Source organism: Mauremys reevesii, linkage group 12, assembly GCF_016161935.1.
Source record: "Mauremys reevesii isolate NIE-2019 linkage group 12, ASM1616193v1, whole genome shotgun sequence".
NCBI classification, from domain to species: Eukaryota; Metazoa; Chordata; order Testudines; family Geoemydidae; genus Mauremys; species Mauremys reevesii.
Window position 1 is genome coordinate 36,405,882 of NC_052634.1, and position 17,252 is coordinate 36,423,133.

The following is a 17,252-nucleotide window of genomic DNA, read 5'->3' on the forward strand; positions in this document are numbered from 1 at the left end:
TGGCCAGCAGACAGCCACAGAGACACCCAGCCAGGCTGCTCCCTGCCATGCCGAACCCCCACTGAAGGCCACCCTCAGGCCAGCCTGCAGGGCGGCTGCTGATGCTCTGTGGTTAACATCAGGAGATGGTAGGAAAGCAGGGCCGGGCCCCCTGATGGGGCCTCTTACCATTCCCACTCACGGTGCTGACTTTGGAAGTGGAGCCGCCCATTTTTTTTGGCAAGTCAGGAAGGGCAAAGGCGAGACTGGAAGCACCTGGGGCTCATGCCCCAGCCTTTGTGACGCCCACCCCCCAACTCCTTCCCGGGACTCTAGCTGAAGCCAGAGCATTGGCCTGAGCAGCCAAGAAGAGGTTCCAGCCCTGAAGGCAGCAGGACTTGCAGCACAAAGTGAGCACAACCACAAGGGGACTCAAATCCTGAATCATCTGATCCACAGGGAGATGCCTCATCCTTTAGGCCACATGATGAGGGGGTCTAAGCTCTTCTTTGGAAAAGCCGGACACTGTGTTTCTCAGGTCATCTACTGAGCGGGGCCGAGACGCTCTGGGCACAATAAGTCGAATTCCCAGCGAGATGTGAGACTTAATTCTATGGAGCCAGGTGCAGGGCTTTGCCAGGGAGGCTCAGGCATGGGGGACTGAGGTGCAGCGGATGGACTGGCTGTCTAGATACAGAGATTTAATTGCACTGAGGCACAGGAGGGAGGAGGAATCCCGCTGATGGTCAGTGGCTTTGCAGAAAAAAGGGTGTTGATTCCCCCATCCTAAATGGGCTGATTGGCTTGACCCTTCGCTCTGCTGCAGAGCATGGTGGGGACTGCAGCTCACCCCTCGTGGGGCAGGAGAGCAGAGATGCAAGGTGCTGGGCTCAAATGCACCTGGAGGGCAGCTCCAGTGGGGTGGGGCAGGGCCTGTGGTTTACGTTCTGCGTTGCCTGGTGCTGGGCCATTGCACAATCCCCAGCCACGCCGCACAGCGCGTCCCGAGAGGAGGTGGGGGGCCAAGCAGATGATCCAGCATGAGGGGGAGAGGATGTGTGGTTGAGGGGAGGAAAAGCCTTGGGCTGCACTGGGGGAGTGCAGAGCAGGGGTGACACCCCAGAAACCTGCAGCAAAGGGATGGACAGGTGGGGTGGGTGGATAGAAAAGGTAGTGAGCCTAAAAGGGGAGTGGGGCTAGTGGTCAGAGCAGGGAGGGCTGGGTGCTAGCCCCTCTGGGCTCGATCCCGGGCCCGGGGAGCAGCGGGGGGTCTAGAGGTGAGAGCAGGGGGACTGGGAGCATCTTCTTAATTCACAGGGTAGTTCTCTTCCCAGCTCGTGCGAGGCGGGCGGAAACGCCACCAGCCCCATTTCCTGGATGGGAGAACTGAGGCCCAGAGAGGCTGAGTGATGTGCCCAAGGACACTCGGAAGTCTGTGGCAGAGCAAAGCATGTTTCTCCCCCTCCCTTCCCAGAGTCTGGCCTGTTACTGGGTGGTGTAGGGTCTCAGGAGGAGCAGTGTGAGGGCGGGGTCTCGGGTGAATGGGTGGTACAGGGGTGGGGTCATAAGGGGAAGGGCAGTGTGGCATTGGGGACTTGGGGAAGAGGCGCTGTGAGGGCGGGATCTCGGGGCAAAGGGGAAGCATGTGGGTGGGGTCTCGGGAAGGGGCGATGCAGGGGCAGGGATTAGAGGAACAGGTGGTGCAGGGTGGGGTCTCAGGGCAGTGTGAGGGCGGAGTCCCAGGGGGAAGGGGCGGTGCAGGGGCAGGGTCTTAGGGAGAAAGGGAAGCTCAAGGGTAGGAACTTGGGGAAAGGGGCCATGTGGGGGTGGGCCCTTAGGGGAGGGGTGTATTGGGGGGCAATGCGCGAGTGGGGAGTCGGGGAAGGGGCAGAGTGAGGTGGGGTGCTGGGGAAAAGGGGCAATGCGAGGGTGGTGCCTTGGTGGACGGGGCAGGGCTGGACTTCAGGGAACGGGGCGGGGATTAGGGGGAACAGGCGATGTGAGGGGGACCTCGGGGTTAGGGGCAGCGTGAAGGCAGGACATCGGGGGAAGGAGGCAGGGCTTTGGGGAGGGCACAGCAGGGGGCAGGGCAGGGCTTTGGGGAAGGGGAGGCAGGGCTTTGGGGGCAGGCACAGCGGGAGGCAGGGCTTTGGGGGATGGGGACAGCGGGGGCAGGGCGTTAGGGAAGGAGCAGCACAGCCCAGGCACTGGGGTTTTGGGGGGCTTGAGGGGCAGGCACAGCGGGGGCAGGGCAGGGCTTTGGGGATGGGGACAGCGGGGAGGGCGTTAGGGGAAGGGCACAGCGGGGCAGGGGTTTTGGGAAGGAGGCGGGGCTTTGGGGGCAGGCAGGCAGGGGCAGGGCTTTGGGGATGGGGACAGCGGGGGCAGGGCGTTAGGGAAGAAGCTGGCACAGGGGGCAGGGTTTTGGGGAAGGAGGCGGGGCTTTGGGGGCAGGCACAGCGGGGCAGGGCTTTGGGGATGGGGACAGCGGGGCAGGACAGAGCGGAAGACCGGCCCTGACCAGCCGGGGGCAGGGCGGGAAGGGGCAGGCGCAGCACGTTCCTGCGGGCAGCTTCAGACCCTGCACCGGGGGGCCAGGGCTCTCTGGGGCTCTCTGGGGGCGGGGATGAGGAGTTGCGTTGGGGGAGGTGTCAGGCTGGGGCGACCCAGGGACCCGCCCTCACCTGGGCTGGAGAGGGGCAGGCGCCCGGGGCAGGCTGGGGTTGTAGTTCCTGGCTCGTCTCAGGCGGAAGTGACGGGCAGTTGCTCGGGCAATGCGCCCCTCCCGGTGCACACTGGGAAGCGGCGTTCTCTCTCTCTCTCTTCACGCGACCTTCTAGTGGAGGAGGGCCGTAGCTCGTCACCGCCGCGCCCCTCCCTTCGCTGATTGGGGGAGAGGCGCGGGACAGAGACTCGGCGCGTGGGGAGTTCCCGGGGCAGCTCCCCCAGCAGGCGCTGTGGCGTTGGGATTGAATCCCGCTCGCGGCCAGAGGGCGGTCCCGCAGCGGGGAGGGCTGGGCTGCTGCGCTCTGTCCTCCTTATGCAGCCCAGGTGGGGAAGTGACCTGGATGCAGGGAGCCCCGATGTCGCTCCTTGCTCCCCCCTCACAGCCCCCTAGGGGGCACAGCCTTAGGGGAGCAGTAGCTACATATGCGAGTTGCACTGTAATGATACAGAGATTGCACTGCAGCACTTTATATTTCACAGTGTAAATATTTGTAATAAAACTATATATAGTGAGCACTGTACACTTTGGATTCTGTGTTGTAATTGAAATCAATATATTGAAAATGTAGAAAAACAAAATATAATACCGTAATTTTAAATTAGTATTCTATTTTTAATGGTGTGATTAAAACAGATTAATCATGATTTTTTAAAGCTAATTGCGTAAGTTAACTGCGATTAATTGACAGCCCTAGATTTGAATTTTTCTGTCCCATGCAGGACAAGCTGGAATATCTGTGTGCAGGAAAGAAAGAGCCTGGGAATTGTGCTGGGAAATTATTTCCTGTTCTGTCATGTCCCCAGTTGCCCTTTTGCCCTAACAGGCTGCAGCGCAACATCCATGTTTGCTCCAGCTCATTCCCTTCCTCCCAGGGGCAGGGGGGGAAATGGCTGCAGTGGAGCCAGTTGAGGGAGCAGGAGTTGCTGGCAGGGTGGGGGAGAAAGGGCAGTAAATACATAGGGGTGGGAACTTGCAGGAAGGTTGGTCTGGGTGGGAAGGGCAGGAAATCCCCAGGGTGGGGACAGGGTGTGACAAACCTGCTGGGATTTGTTTACTGTGAGGCTCCAGCATTTCTCAAATGTGGCCACCAGGGTGCTTTTGAGGCCACAGCCTCCCGGGCTGTAATTGAGGGAGAGGCGGGGGCTCAGGCTTCAGGCTTCTGCTCTGGGATGGTGGGTGGCAGGCTCAGTCAAGATACATGGAACGTAGGCTGGGTGGAGAGAAGTCTGTGTAACTCATCCAGTTATTGATATACATGTGACCTCGAATATTACCAATCTGTGTTCCCCGCCCAAAACCAGCCAACCAACAGCACGTTCTCCCAAACAGACCCTGAGCACTTTATATTTCACAGTGTAAATATTTGTAATAAAACTATATATAGTGAGCACTGCACACGTCGTATTCTGTGTTGTAATTGAAATCAATATATTGAAAATGTAGAAAAACAAAATATAATACCGTAATTTTAAATTAGTATTCTATTTTTAATGGTGTGATTAAAACAGATTAATCATGATTTTTTTAAAGCTAATTGCGTGAGTTAACTGCGATTAATTGACAGCCCTAGATTTGAATTTTTCTGTCACATGCAGGACAAGCTGGAATATCTGTGTGCAGGGAAAGAGCCTGGGGGGAATTGTGCTGGGAAATTATTTCCTGTTCTGTCATGTCCCCAGTTGCCCTTTTTGCCCTAACAGGCTGCAGCGCAACATCCATGTTTTGCTCCAGCTCATTCCTTCCTCCCAGGGGCAGGGGAAGGGAAATGGCTGCAGTGGAGCCAGTTGAGGGAGGTTTATCAGGGAGTTGCTGGCGGGTTCCCGTGGTGGGGAGAAAGGGCAGTAAATACATAGGGGGTGGGAACTTCTTCCAGGAAGGTTGGTCTGGGTGGGAGAGGGCAGGAAATCCCCAGGGTGGGGGACAGGGTGTGGCAAACCTGCTGGGATTTGTTTACTGTGAGGCTCCAGCATTTCTCAAATGTGGCCACCAGGGGCTTTTATTGTGGCCACAGCCTCCTGGGTTGTAATTGAGGGAGTGCGATGGGGCTCAGGCTTCAGGCTTCTGCTCTGGGATGGTGGGCGGCAGGCTCAGTCAAGATACATGGAACGTAGGCTGGGTGGGGAGAAGTCTGTGTAACTCATCCAGTTATTGATAGACATGTGACTCGAATATTACCAATCTGTGTTTCCCCCCCACACACACACAAAACCCCCCAACCAACCATCTCCCAAACAGACCCTCAGTCTGGAAAGCATTTGTCTCTCATGTTGTTGAAAAGACTCAAAGCAAACAGAAGAATCTCAGCTTTTAAAACAATCCTCTAGCAAGACAAAGAAACTTACGTCTGTAGACTCAGAAAGCACTCCCAAGATATTTTAACAATATGTTGTCATGAAGAAACCAAAGTGCTAAAGAGGCCTGATTTTTTTAACTACTTTAAAAAAATCTTCTCAAATCAGCATCTTTAGAGTGAAACTTTTTCTGCTTTTCTAACCAGACAGTTTTCCCCAAAAGGAGAGGCACTGGTCCTGGAGACACTGCAATACCAGGTCAATGCATAGGGTGGACAGAGCAAGCTCCTATTCCATCCCCTTGTTTCAAAAATCAATTTAATATACAGTCCTCAAATAAAGGACCGATCAGATATTAAACTGATAAGAACTGACACTACGTTTGATCTTAGCTCCAAGGAGCCGAGAAGCGATGCTGAGAGTCTCGGATGCTAGGCAGCCGCTCTTCCCCCACTGCTTTCTACTTCAGCACGAGGAGCTCCCAGACACGCACCAAACACCATTCCCGACACTTTGATAACTAGGTAACTCGAAGCATAGGCGGCAGGTTTGTATAATTTTTGGTGGGGCCCAAAATGGTGGTGCCCCCCTGCTCCCACCCTGTAAGCTGATATAAAATGAAGCTACAACGCGTCAGTGCCACAAGATTACAAGGGTCAATTAAAAGTGGAAAGTCAGAAGCAGCACTTGCCTACTTCAATATACAGTATTATATTTTGTTGCACCTGTTGTGATGAAGTGGGAATGTTCTTAATATTTTCTCTGAATACTGTGTGGGTGCCTCAGTTTCCCCTGCAAGATGCCAACTGAAGGTGTTGGGGACAAAGAGATCAGGTGGCCTCCCTGTCCGGAAGAGACACAGAGGCCAGAGGAAGGAGTGTCAATTTGGAGCTGGCTGGGGAAATGGGGAGAGACCCAGAACTTGGGTCTGGGCTCCCCACCCCCCAAGATGGACCTGACAGAGGGGTTCTGTTTTCTGTACCAACAAGCTCTGTTTAAACTGTGTTCCCGTCATCTAATAAACCTTCTGTTTTACTGTCTGGCTGAGAGTCACATCTGACTGCGGAGTTGGGGGTGCAGGGACCTCTGGTTGCCCCAGGACCAGCCTGGGCAGACTCGCTGTGAAAAGTGCATGATGTGGAAGGGCATGCTGAATGCTCCGAGGTCAGACCCAGGAAGGTGTAAGCTTCTTGCCCTGGAGACAGTCTGCTCCGAGAGAGGAGGCTCCCCCAGAGTCCTGACTGGCTTTGTATGGAGTTGTTCCAAAGCATCCCAGCATCCCCTTCCACACCATGCGCTTCCCGGAAGTCCGCACAGGCACTGACACTCCCTCCTCTGGCCTTTGTCTCTTTTCCAGGCATTAGGAGGCCACCTGATCTCTTTGTTCTCCAACACCTTCAGTTGGCACCTTGCAGGAGCGTGGCCCAGGCCATCAGTTGCCCGGAGACAGGGTTGCGGCCATTCTCTGTGCAGACGGCATCACACTGTCCCTCTAGGGCTCTACAACAATCACACCCCCTTATCCCACCAACTAGATCCTTGAGAAATGCATAGGGGAAACTGAGGCACCCACGCAGTATTCAGAGAAAACATTAAGAACATTCTCAGTTCGTAACACCTGTATATGACTAGTTATACACTTTAAAGGGTGTAAAATAATCAAGTATTGTGCTAAACACAATGATACTCCAAACTGACCACCAAATTTAAATTGAGTGTTTTTCCCCTCAAGTGAGGGCTCTGGGGTGGGGCTGGGGATGAGGGCTTGACAGTGCAGGAGGGTGCTCAGGGTTGGGGTGCTGGGGGTGCAGGCTCTGGGGTGGGGCAGGGCTGGAGATAAGGAACTTGGGGTGCAGACAGGCTACCCCAGGGCTAGGGCCAGAGAGGACCCCCCCCCCCGGCAGCACACTCACTCTGCACCATGGTCACTGCACATGCTCCTAGGGCCTCTCTCAGGTCCAGAAAGCCCACTCGCCTCCCCTGTGGTGGGTACCGGGCGGGGGGTTGCCATCAAGAGTGGCCTCCCCTGTTGCTGACCCTCACCATAGCCTCACTGGGGATGGGGGATGGGGCTGCCCCTTGCCCAGCGTGGGGCAGCAGTGGGGACTGCAGGGTGGTGGCTGGGGGGGGGAACAGGGTGTCACAACATTCACCCAAGCCCCAGCTGCTCAAGTCTAGGGAGCCCCCCTCCCCCATCTCCCCTGTGGTGGGTGGGTGGGTGGGTGCTGGGGCAGGGGAACTGCCAGCACATGCGGCTTCCTTCCTCCCCTGCTGCAGCCTGCTGCCCCTCACCCTTGTCTCACTGGGGATGGGGCTGCCCCTTGCCCAGCACTGGGCAGGAGTGGGGCTGTGGGGGGAGGGGGCGGATCACAGGGTCAAACCTCACAGAAGCCCCAGCAGCTGCTCAGGTGAGTGAGGTCCACTCCAGATGTCCATCTCCTGGCCAGAGTCCCCCTTGGCGTCTCCTCCAGGTGGGTGCTGGGGCGGGGGGGCGGGAGAGAGGGCTCCCAAGCACGTGCATGCCTCTTCCCCACTCCTCTCTCCCCCTCCCCCTCCCTTGGTGCTCCAACAGGCTGCCGGCCGCTGATCTCTATAGCCTTAGGCCAGGGGTCGGCAACCGGTGGCTCGCGGCTCGCCAGGGTAAGCACCCTGGTGGGCCGGCCCGGTTTGTTTATCTGCCGCGTCGGAAAGTTCGGCCGATCGCGGCTCCCACTGGCCGCGGTTCACGGTCCCAGGCCAATGCGGGAGGCAGGAAGCGGCGCGAGCCGAGGGATGTTCTGGCCGCGGCTTCCTGCCTCCTGCATTGGCCTGGGACCGCGAACCGCGGCCAGTGGGAGCCGCGATCGGCCGAACTTTCCAACGCGGCAGATAAACAAACCACGCCGGCCTGCCAGGGTGCTTATCCTGGCGAGCCGCGAGCCACCGGTTGCCGACCCCTGCCTTAGGCAGAAGCAGCTGCAGGCAGCCTGCAGCACAAGCAAGGGAGAGAGGCACTGGCTGTTTTGTTTTTTTTCAGGCAGAGAAGCTCCAAGGTGGGGGGCAGGGGACGCTCCAGGCAGGGCCAGGGGAGAAACCCAGCTCCAAATATTGGTGGAGCACAGCCCCCAGTCTTGAATATTCCTGGTGCTCGAGCACCTCGAGCCCATATAACCTGCTGCCCCTGGGTGGGGGCTTGGACCCAGGATGGACCGGCAGCCCCCTATCAGCTCCCCACTCCCCTAAGTTCCCTGTGCAGCAGCTGCCTGCAGTTCAGCTGTGTCCCTCCCCCCACTGCCATGTGCTGCTCCTGCCCTCTGCCTTGGAGCTGCTCCCCGAGACTCCTGCTTGCTGTGCCAGGGGGAGGGAAGGAAGAGGGGGGGCTAATGTCAGGGTGTCCCCCTACCTCCTGCTCCTGCACCCCGCTTACCCCATCTTCCATAGAGCAGGGCTCAGGAGGGAGAGAGCTTGCAGCAGCTGGGGTCTCAGCAAGCTGATCTAATTAACAAGGCAGTGTACTTAAAGGAAATGCGCATATCTCCCTCCATTCCTGCTGCCTTGCAGAGTGAGAGAGTTAACCCTTGAGGGCTCAGCCAATTGCTAGTTCATCATTTAGCAGTAAGGGAAATATCCCACCCTCTGACTCCTCTACCTCAACCAAGCTTCACAATCATCATCACTGTGTATCAGTATTAAATTGTTTGTTTAAAACTTATACTCTGTGTGCGTGTGTGTGTGTGTATACACACAAACAATCTTTTGTCCGGTGAAAAATATTTCCCTGGAACCTAACCCCCTCATTTACATTAATTCTTATGGGGAAATTGGATTCGCTTAACATCGTTTCGCTTAAAGTCGCATTTTTCAGGAACATGACTACAAGGTTAGGTGAGGAGTTACTGTATAGACTGCTAGTTGGAAAAGCGAGAGGGGAGAGCACAGACTGAGTAGTTAGGCTTTGTATACTGAATAAAAGGAGGAGTTTTTTCAGTGTACCAGAAATCTAGTTATGAGGAAGGTTAGATATAATAGCTTTATTTAGAAACTTGTATAACGCTTAGGTGCAGATAGTCTGGTTTTCTTTTTGCTGGGATGGGTTTTGAGTAAATCATTAGTCTGCTTGGTTTCTTTCATAATCTGAAGTGGATTGAGCCTCTAAATCCTTCTACTCCTCCCCCCTCCCTCCCAAATGTGAAGGGGAACAACCTCAACCTTTTGTCTTATTCTGCTTTGTAGGAGAAAGATGCTCTATTTAAATAGTCATGATCCATGTAGGTTAATTCTTATGCTGAATGGCGGGTAGGAGAGGGTATAAATCATTGGAGACTCTTGCCCCACTCCCTCTGTGGCCTGTGTTTTTCTTTGTTTTAAAATGAGACTGTCTAGTTTTTATGTAAATATATTTGGGGGGTTTCACTCATATTTATATTGCTATGAATTTCATGTGCTCTTGTCTCACAGCAGACATGGGGGAAAAGCCTGTGGCAATGGACTTTGCAAAATTATAGACTAGTGATTCTCAACCTGTGGCCCAATCACCAGCTGCAGCCGATGTGGCATCCTCAGGGCCATACAGGTAGTATATAGTGTGTGGATTCTGCTCACATAACACAGAGAAAGTTGCCTATGCAGCTCACAATAGTAAATAGGGTCAGATCAGAAGATATCTTCTTTCCAAGTGGGAATTGTGCAGGGAGGAACAACAGACCTAGTGCAGCTGTGTTGCCACTGTCTACTAGCACTGAAATGGTTCAGAATGCCTTGGGTCAAGTGGCACCAGTTCTAAAAGTAAGGGTGATTTAGTGCAGTGGTTCTCAAACAGGGGTATCCAATGGTCTTCCAGGGGGTACCTCAACTTCTCTAGATATTTGCCTAGTTTTACAACAGGCTACATAGAAAGCACTAGCAAATTCGTAACAAATTAAAATTCATACATTGATTTGTTTATACTGTTCTCTATACTACTATACACTGAAATGTAAGTACAATACTTATATTCAAGTGATTTATTTTTATAAATATTGCATCTGATTATGTAAGGCAGTAGTTTTTAAGTGAGGTTAAACTTGGGGGAATGCAAGAGAAATCAGACTCCTGAAAGGGGTACAGGTGTCTCTAAAGGTTGAGAGCCACTGATTTAGTGCAGGTACCACCGGTAACATAGAACCCTGCAAAAACTTCTAGTGCAGATGAATTTGAGAGCAAGCCAGAGAGAAACAGCTGCGGAGCATGCTAGAAAGGGCTGACCTGTCCGCATTGTCTGTGCCTGACAGGCTGTCATGTGGTACGGAGGAGCCTGTGAGAGGTATGGCACAGCAAGAGGGTTTGATTGGTCGGTAGGAGCTCCACATGCTAATCAGGAGGTGTGTTTCTGTAAATAGCGACATAAACATCTTCTAATGGACAGTGTTCTAAAGCTGTCTCAATTGTGCTTTAATGAAATGGGAACCTGGTTTTAGATTTTTGGTCTTTAATTCTCTGGGGGTGAAACCTGTTGTATGAAAACATTCACCGTGGGAAGAAAGCTTGCGCACATTAGCCTGGGTGTGTAGCCGAGCACAGCTTTGTTAAGACTATACTTTCAGGGATCATTTCTATAGTTTGTAACTAGTGAAGTATGGTTGAAAGTGTCTGACCTTGCTAACCACAATGAAGAGTTAAAGTGTTCTCTTCTGAGCATGAAGTGAGTGGATAGTGGTGCTTTAATGCATCTGCTATCTCCTATTGATGAGTGTTCTTGCTTTCCTTTTCGGAAATTGAGAGGAAAAGAACACAGACTGAGTGGTTAGTCCTTATAAAACAAGTTTAAAAATAAAATATCATAGTAGCTGGAGGGCAGTCTTCAGCTACTATGATATTCCAGGCAGGACTGAATCTCCAGGAGACAAAGCTTAAAGAAGAGAATGACCTGGGAGTCATTCCCGTTTTTGCCCTGGTATCCCTGTCCGACCTCACTGAGGCCAGCCAGGAGCACTCGCGGGACGAAGATGACAGATACCAGTCCTACTGTACCGTCTGCCGTCCGGAAGGGAAGGGGATGCTGCTGCACCGCGTCTGCCAGCAGAATCCAGTAGACATACGTTGACATTGAAAAAAGGCGAGAAACAATTTTTTTCCATTTGCTTTCGGGGGGCGGGGGGGCGACATATACCCTGAACCACCCGCGACAATATTTTTGACCCTTCAGGCTTTGGGAACTCAGCCAAGAATTCAAATGGTTTTCAGAGAGTGCGGGAACTGTGGGATAGCTACAGACATCAGTTGCCCCTCCCTCCGTGAGCATCCATTTCATTCTTTGGCCTTCTGGTATGCTTGTCTCAGCTCCTTAAGTTTCAGCACTGTGTTGAGTCCCTGCTGTGGCTTCTGTCTATCATGGCCTTGGAGATTTTTTCAAATGCTTTGGCATTTTGTCTTTTGGAACGGAGTTCTGATAGAACAGATTCATCTCCCCATACAGAGATCAGCTTCAGTATCTCCCGTACGGTCCATGCTGGAGCTCTTTTTTGATTCTGGGACTGCATGGTCACCTGTGCTGATCCAGTGCTCCATGCTGGGCAAACAGGAAATTAAATTCAAAAGTTCGCGGGGCTTTTCCAGTAAACCTGGCCAATGCATCTGAGTTCAGATTGCTGTCCAGAGCAGTCACAATGGTGCACTGTGGGATGGCGCCTGGAGGCCAATACCATTGAATTGTGGCCACACTAACCCTAATCCGACATGGCAATACCGATTTCAGCGCTACTCCCCTCGTCGGGGAAGAGTACAGATACCGGTATTAAGAGCCCTTTATATCGATATAAAGGGCTTCGTTGTGTGGATTGGTGCAGGGTTAATGCGATTTAACGCTGCTAAATTCGATATAAACTCGTAGTGTTGACCAGGCCAGAGAGAGCAGCAGGTTTCCCGTATTGTTTCCTGCTCTTGTTTTCTTGACTAGTTTCTCCTCTGCACCAACTTGCTCTTTTGTATTGTGAGCCTGGCTAGCTCAGTTGGCAAAGCATCAGACTTTTAATCTGAGGGTCCAGGGTTCAAGTCCCTGGTCAGGTGATAAACTACTCCCCAAGATCTTACACTGTCTTGCTGGAGTCCTCTTTGATGTTACTTTTTCTCTTCAGGATTTTCCCTTTCCTCAGAAGGGCCTTTTTGTGTGTGGGTTTGAAGGGGCAACTTCCTGACAGCCCCTCTGTCCTTGCAGCCTGGAGGAATAAAGGCCTCTGGGCATAGAGCATGTTCCTCCCCTGCACAGACACACACATACACACACACACACACACATACAAACACATAGAATATCCCTAAGGAATTAGAATCACCTGCTGCCTTCCCCTGTCCTGCTGGATCCCCAAACGAGGATGTTCTTTAGCTTAAACCCATGTCCCCTCTTTTCCCAGTGCCCCTCAATCCCAACCCTCAGTCCCTCCTATGCCCACTGCTCCTCACTCCCAACCAGAGCCTGCTCCTCTTCACCCTTCTCCTCAATCCCAATTTAAACAGCCACACTGGGCTGGACCAAAGGCCCATCTAGCTCTGTGTTTTGTCCTCTGTCAGTAGCCAATACCAGGTGCCCTAAAAGTTAAGCAACAAGGCACCACTGGGAGTTGAATCCAGGATCTCCTGTTTACAAGACAGGTGCTTTAGCCAACTAAGCCATGGTGCCTGCCTGTGGCTAAAACACACTGTCTGCCCACACCTGACTCCCTGCCATCCCCACCGGGGCCTGACAAGCTTTGCTTGTGTTTGGATTCTGCAAAGCAGAGGAGCAGGTGAGGTTTTCCTTGCAGGGGGTGGGTGTGTGTGTGTGTGTGTGTGTGTGTGTGTGTGTGTGTGTGTGTGTGTGTGTGTGTGTGTGTGTGTGTGTGTGTGTGTGAGAATCTTTGGCCAGGTCTGCACTGCAAAGTTATTTCAGCAGAATTATATTGCTCAGGTGTGTGAAAAACACACAACGCTCCCTCGGTCGGCAGCTTGTGGCTGGTGCACACACTGCAATGCCACATCTGGTGACAAAATTGCCCTGTTTTGGTGACAAAATAAAACCACCTCGACGAGAGGCCTAGAGCTTTGTGCAGCAAACTTAAAGTGACAAATTTTCAGTGTAAATGCTGCTGGTCATTATATCACTATAACTGGCTTCTACCAGTATCCCATAATGCCCGCCGTGAACTCGCCTGCCCTGCATTCCTGCTACAGAGGCTGGGCCCCTCCCCTTTCAGAGCCTTCCCATTTTTAAAAGCCCTGGGGTGTTGTTCCCCCCCTGTTCAGGCACCCCTGGGGCCCTGCACTTCACACAGCTCTCCCTGATTTCAGTTGTTAGTGAGGGAGCCTCACTGCTAGCGCAGACTCGGCAGTTTCTTGCATGAGAGACACTGTCCCAAAGCAGGACTAAAGTTTGGGAATAGATTCATAGATTCATAGACTTAAGGTCAGAAGGGACCATTATGATCATCTAGTCTGACCTCCTGCACAATGCAGGCCACAGCATCTCACCCACCCACTCCTGTAACAAACCCCCTAACCTATGTCTGAGTTATTGAAGGCCTCAAATCGTGGCGTAAAGACCTCAAGGTGCAGGGAATCCTCCAGCAAGTGACCCGAGCCCCATGCTGCAGAGGAAGGCAAATGTCCGAGAACAATTCTAGGGGAAGGTGAACGCAGAGCAATGACACTGGAGATGCCCAGACCTCCAATGGGGGCAGCGTGGAAATTAATAATGGGAAGATCATTTGCGAAATTAGTCGTCACTGACAAGATTTGTCTCTGTTCATATTTCATGCTGTGGTGTTAGTTAGAGGAATCAGTACAGATTTTTACTATATTAATTAAACACTTAATTTTATTTACCCAAGCCAAAAACTTAGTGTCACTTATTTTTTCTCTGTCCTAGCAAGAATGAATTGAATTTTGTGACTTTCTGGAAAGTGCAGCGAGATTAAATGTGGGGAATTCAGTCTGTGTATTTGTGAGCTGATGTTTTCCTCTCACAGGTCAGTGCCTGCAATGAAATACCCAGAGGGATCTAAGGGCTGGTGTACGCTGGGCACTGAACTGGCAGAGCGACATCTCTCAGGGTGTGAATCCCCCCTCCCCCCAAACCCATAGAGTTAAGGTGACCTAAGCCCTGGTTAGATAGTGCTAAAGGAAAGGAGGAATTGTTCTGTCCATGTAGCTATTACAGGGATGGGAAAACCCCTCCAGTCACTGTCTACTCCAAAGTGCTATAGCAGTGTCACAGCAGCATTTTAAGTGTTGACAGAGTGAAAGTAGATCTGGCTCCAGTTTGCACTGTGGATGCTCAGGTACTAAGACTACAGTAACAATAACAACAGTGCAACGCTTGCGTAGTTGGCAGGATTTGAACCTGCGCGGGGAGACCCCAATGGATTTCTAGTCCATCGCCTTAACCACTCGGCCACAACTACTTGATGTACACTTATATCATTACATGATGATTATGTTCTCACTGAATTGTCACTTCAAATTGCCCAGACCAGCTTCCCCAGCACACTCATGACTGCGCATCAGTGTAAGTGTGTCCTTGGCTGAACAGCGAGAATTCCTGCCCATTTCCCTTCCAGCTGCAGCAGGATGAGAGTGTGTTTGTGTGAACGACATTGCTGTAGATTGTTGTTCATTCCTGTCTCTGACAATTCAGACAGTCCCTTTCCTAGTCAAATCTCCAGCACATCATTCCAATAGCAGGGGGCAGGATTTCTCTGGGGCACTGAAATTTTTTCAGGGGGCTGGTGCATGAACTCAGCCTTGCATTCCACCCTTGATGTTTCATGGACTAACAACAGCAGAAAGAAAGAGCCGAGCCAATATCTCCCTGGCAGGGATGCAGGTGCCATGACCCCTCTGTCTGACCATCACCATTGCTGGAGAGAAGGATTCACTGGAATCGAATGTCCTGGCTCAGACCAGAGACACAGGGAGGTTTCACTGTTTATGGATCTGTGCAAAGGAAATTTTGTCTCTGTGTGAAACTGAGGTCAGAAATGAAACGTCCACATGGTGGCCCAATGCTCTAGGGAATGTGGGTGAAGGACTCGGGCTGAGAAATGATTTAACAGGGGTTTGTATCAATTTATTGCCCTGATTAAAATCTATGGCTAAAAGGCAGCAACTGTTGTTAGTACTTGTACCTGTGTAGGGACACCCCAGTGGGTGTCAAGTCCATTGCCTTCACCGGGGCAGTTGATTATTTTATCAAGGTACAAATTTCTTGGTCAAGGCCTAGGCTCCGGAGAAAACAATACACTGCTGATAAGAAGAAGTACGTCAAAAGATTTTGCAGCCACCATGGGCATAACTATGATGTGTCGTGTTTCACTCTTTATACCTGGCGCCACCTCCTTTCCCTTTAGCCTTGTAGTTGACCAAGGGCAAAGCTGAACATCTCCTCAGATACCAGGGAGTGTTTGTGTCCATTCCTGCGAGCTACACAGGGGTTTGATGTTGCTGCTTTCAATCCTCCGGCTCTGGCGGGATAAGGAACAATTCAGGCTGTCACTGAACTGAAGGAGGAAGATCAGTTTGTGACAGGGAGAGGGACGCCTCCTCTTAAAGGGGTTTGTCTGGCTGGCAGTCCTGGTTCCCAGGTCTCGCCCGTGGGGCTCCAGCAGTTTTGGGACCAGGTCACTCCCTTGGCCCCACCTGCTGCCCCCAGGCGCTCCCCCCCCCCAGGGGCCCTGTCAGTGCAGCGGAGCTGAGCAGCATCTGCCTGCTCGCTCCAGTGGCTGCCGGCCCCTCCCATGGCAGGGCAGGGTGGGGCTGGGCCTCCATGCGCTGCCCCTGCCCTGAGCCCCTGCAGCCAATGGGACACTGCGGGGGTGATGCCTGGGGGCAGCAGCACACGGAGGCCCCCAGCCCACCCCACCTTGGAACCCCAGGTGCGCCGCACCCTGACTCCATCCCAGAGCCTGCACCCCACCCCTCCTCCTGTTCCCCACCCCTGCCCCAGCCCAGAGCCTGCACCACCATCCCCTCCCCACATACACCCTCCTCCCTGCAAACTCCCTCCCAGAGCCTGCACCCCTCTTCACAGACACCTGCCCCCAACTCCCTCCCACAGCCTGCACCCTCTCCCTCCACACACCCTCCCACCCACCCTAATCTCCCTCCCAGAGCCTGCACCCCCACCCCCTCCTCCTGTTCCCCTACCCCCTGCCCCAGCCCAGAGCCTGCACCCAGCACCCAAACTCCCAGAGCCATAACAAGGAATTTTTGTGCCCGAGGCAAGGGCCGGCTCCAGGCTCTTTGGCTGCAGGTCATTGAGTCCCTGTTGGAGGGAAGGACCTGCCGCCCAATTGCCGCCGCTGCTTCATTCATCCTTCGGCGGCAATTCAGCAGCGGGTCCCTGAGTCCCTCTTGGAGAGAAGGACCCACTGACGAATTGCAGCCGAAGAAGTGGCAGCGGTAGAGCTGCCACCGAAGCACCTCTGATCGTGGTAGAGCTGCGCCCCTCCACTTTGCACGCCCAAGGCAAGTGCCTCACTCGCCTCGCCCATGTTACAGCACTGCAAACTCCATCCCAGAGCCTGCACCCCAGAACCCCTCCCCCACCCAAACTCCCTCCCAGAGACCAGCCTCTCACCCCTTCTGCACCCAAACTCCCCCCAGAGCCTGCACCCCTCCTGCACCCCAATCCCCAGCCCCAGCCCAAGGCCTGCACCCTAGACCTCCTCCCCCCACCCAAACTCCCTCCCAGAGCCTTAGGCAGGTGAGGGGCAGAGTTTTGGGGGGCGGGTTCTGGGCAGTATGAGTGACATTATTGGCCCACTGGGAGGACTGTTAATTCCTAGTCTCCCAGTTCCCTAGGTTGATAAAGCCAAGGAGTGACCCCAAAACATTCTCAGTGGGGTTAAGAGCAGGTAGCGACAAGTGTTGTACTCGGTGGGGTGGATCCTTCTTAAGGGTTCCAGGCCCCATTTGACCCTTTTGTTCTTCTCTGTGTAATAACAGAGCTGGTTAAGACTCAACGTAGAGTCTTGCTGCAGACCAACAGATCTGAAATCACTGAGAAGCAGCTCTAAGCATTAGTCCTGCTTTGGGACAGTGTCTCCCATGCAAGAAACTGCCCAGTCTGCGCTAGCAGTGAGGCTCCCTCACTAACAGCTGAAATCAGGGAGAGCTGTGTGAAGTGCAGGGCCCCAGGGGTGCCTGAACAGGGGGGATTCTAAGGGTTTGCAGCAAATCAACATATCTTCAGAAGGTCCCACTGAGATTTGAACTCAGATTCCAGGATTCAAAGTCCTGAGTGCTGCCCATTACACCATGGGACC

The 17,252-nt window shown here is 53.0% G+C and overlaps 6 non-coding genes across 6 annotated transcripts; 2 read left to right on the forward strand and 4 right to left on the reverse strand.

Moving 5' to 3' along the window:
- Positions 1–5,219: 5,219 nt before the first annotated feature.
- On the reverse strand, positions 5,220–5,412 carry LOC120376377. Its single transcript, XR_005587259.1, has one exon. It is a non-coding gene; the product is annotated as a U2 spliceosomal RNA (small nuclear RNA).
- Positions 5,413–10,543: 5,131 nt separating this feature from the next.
- LOC120376569 lies at positions 10,544–10,760 on the forward strand. Its single transcript, XR_005587427.1, has one exon. It is a non-coding gene; the product is annotated as a small nucleolar RNA U3 (small nucleolar RNA).
- Positions 10,761–11,948: 1,188 nt separating this feature from the next.
- Positions 11,949–12,021, forward strand: TRNAK-UUU. Its single transcript has one exon. It is a non-coding gene; the product is annotated as a tRNA-Lys (tRNA).
- Positions 12,022–12,557: 536 nt separating this feature from the next.
- TRNAT-UGU lies at positions 12,558–12,631 on the reverse strand. Its single transcript has one exon. It is a non-coding gene; the product is annotated as a tRNA-Thr (tRNA).
- A 1,677-nt stretch (positions 12,632–14,308) lies between these two features.
- On the reverse strand, positions 14,309–14,390 carry TRNAS-AGA. Its single transcript has one exon. It is a non-coding gene; the product is annotated as a tRNA-Ser (tRNA).
- Positions 14,391–17,180: 2,790 nt separating this feature from the next.
- Positions 17,181–17,252, reverse strand: TRNAQ-UUG. The gene has a single exon. It is a non-coding gene; the product is annotated as a tRNA-Gln (tRNA).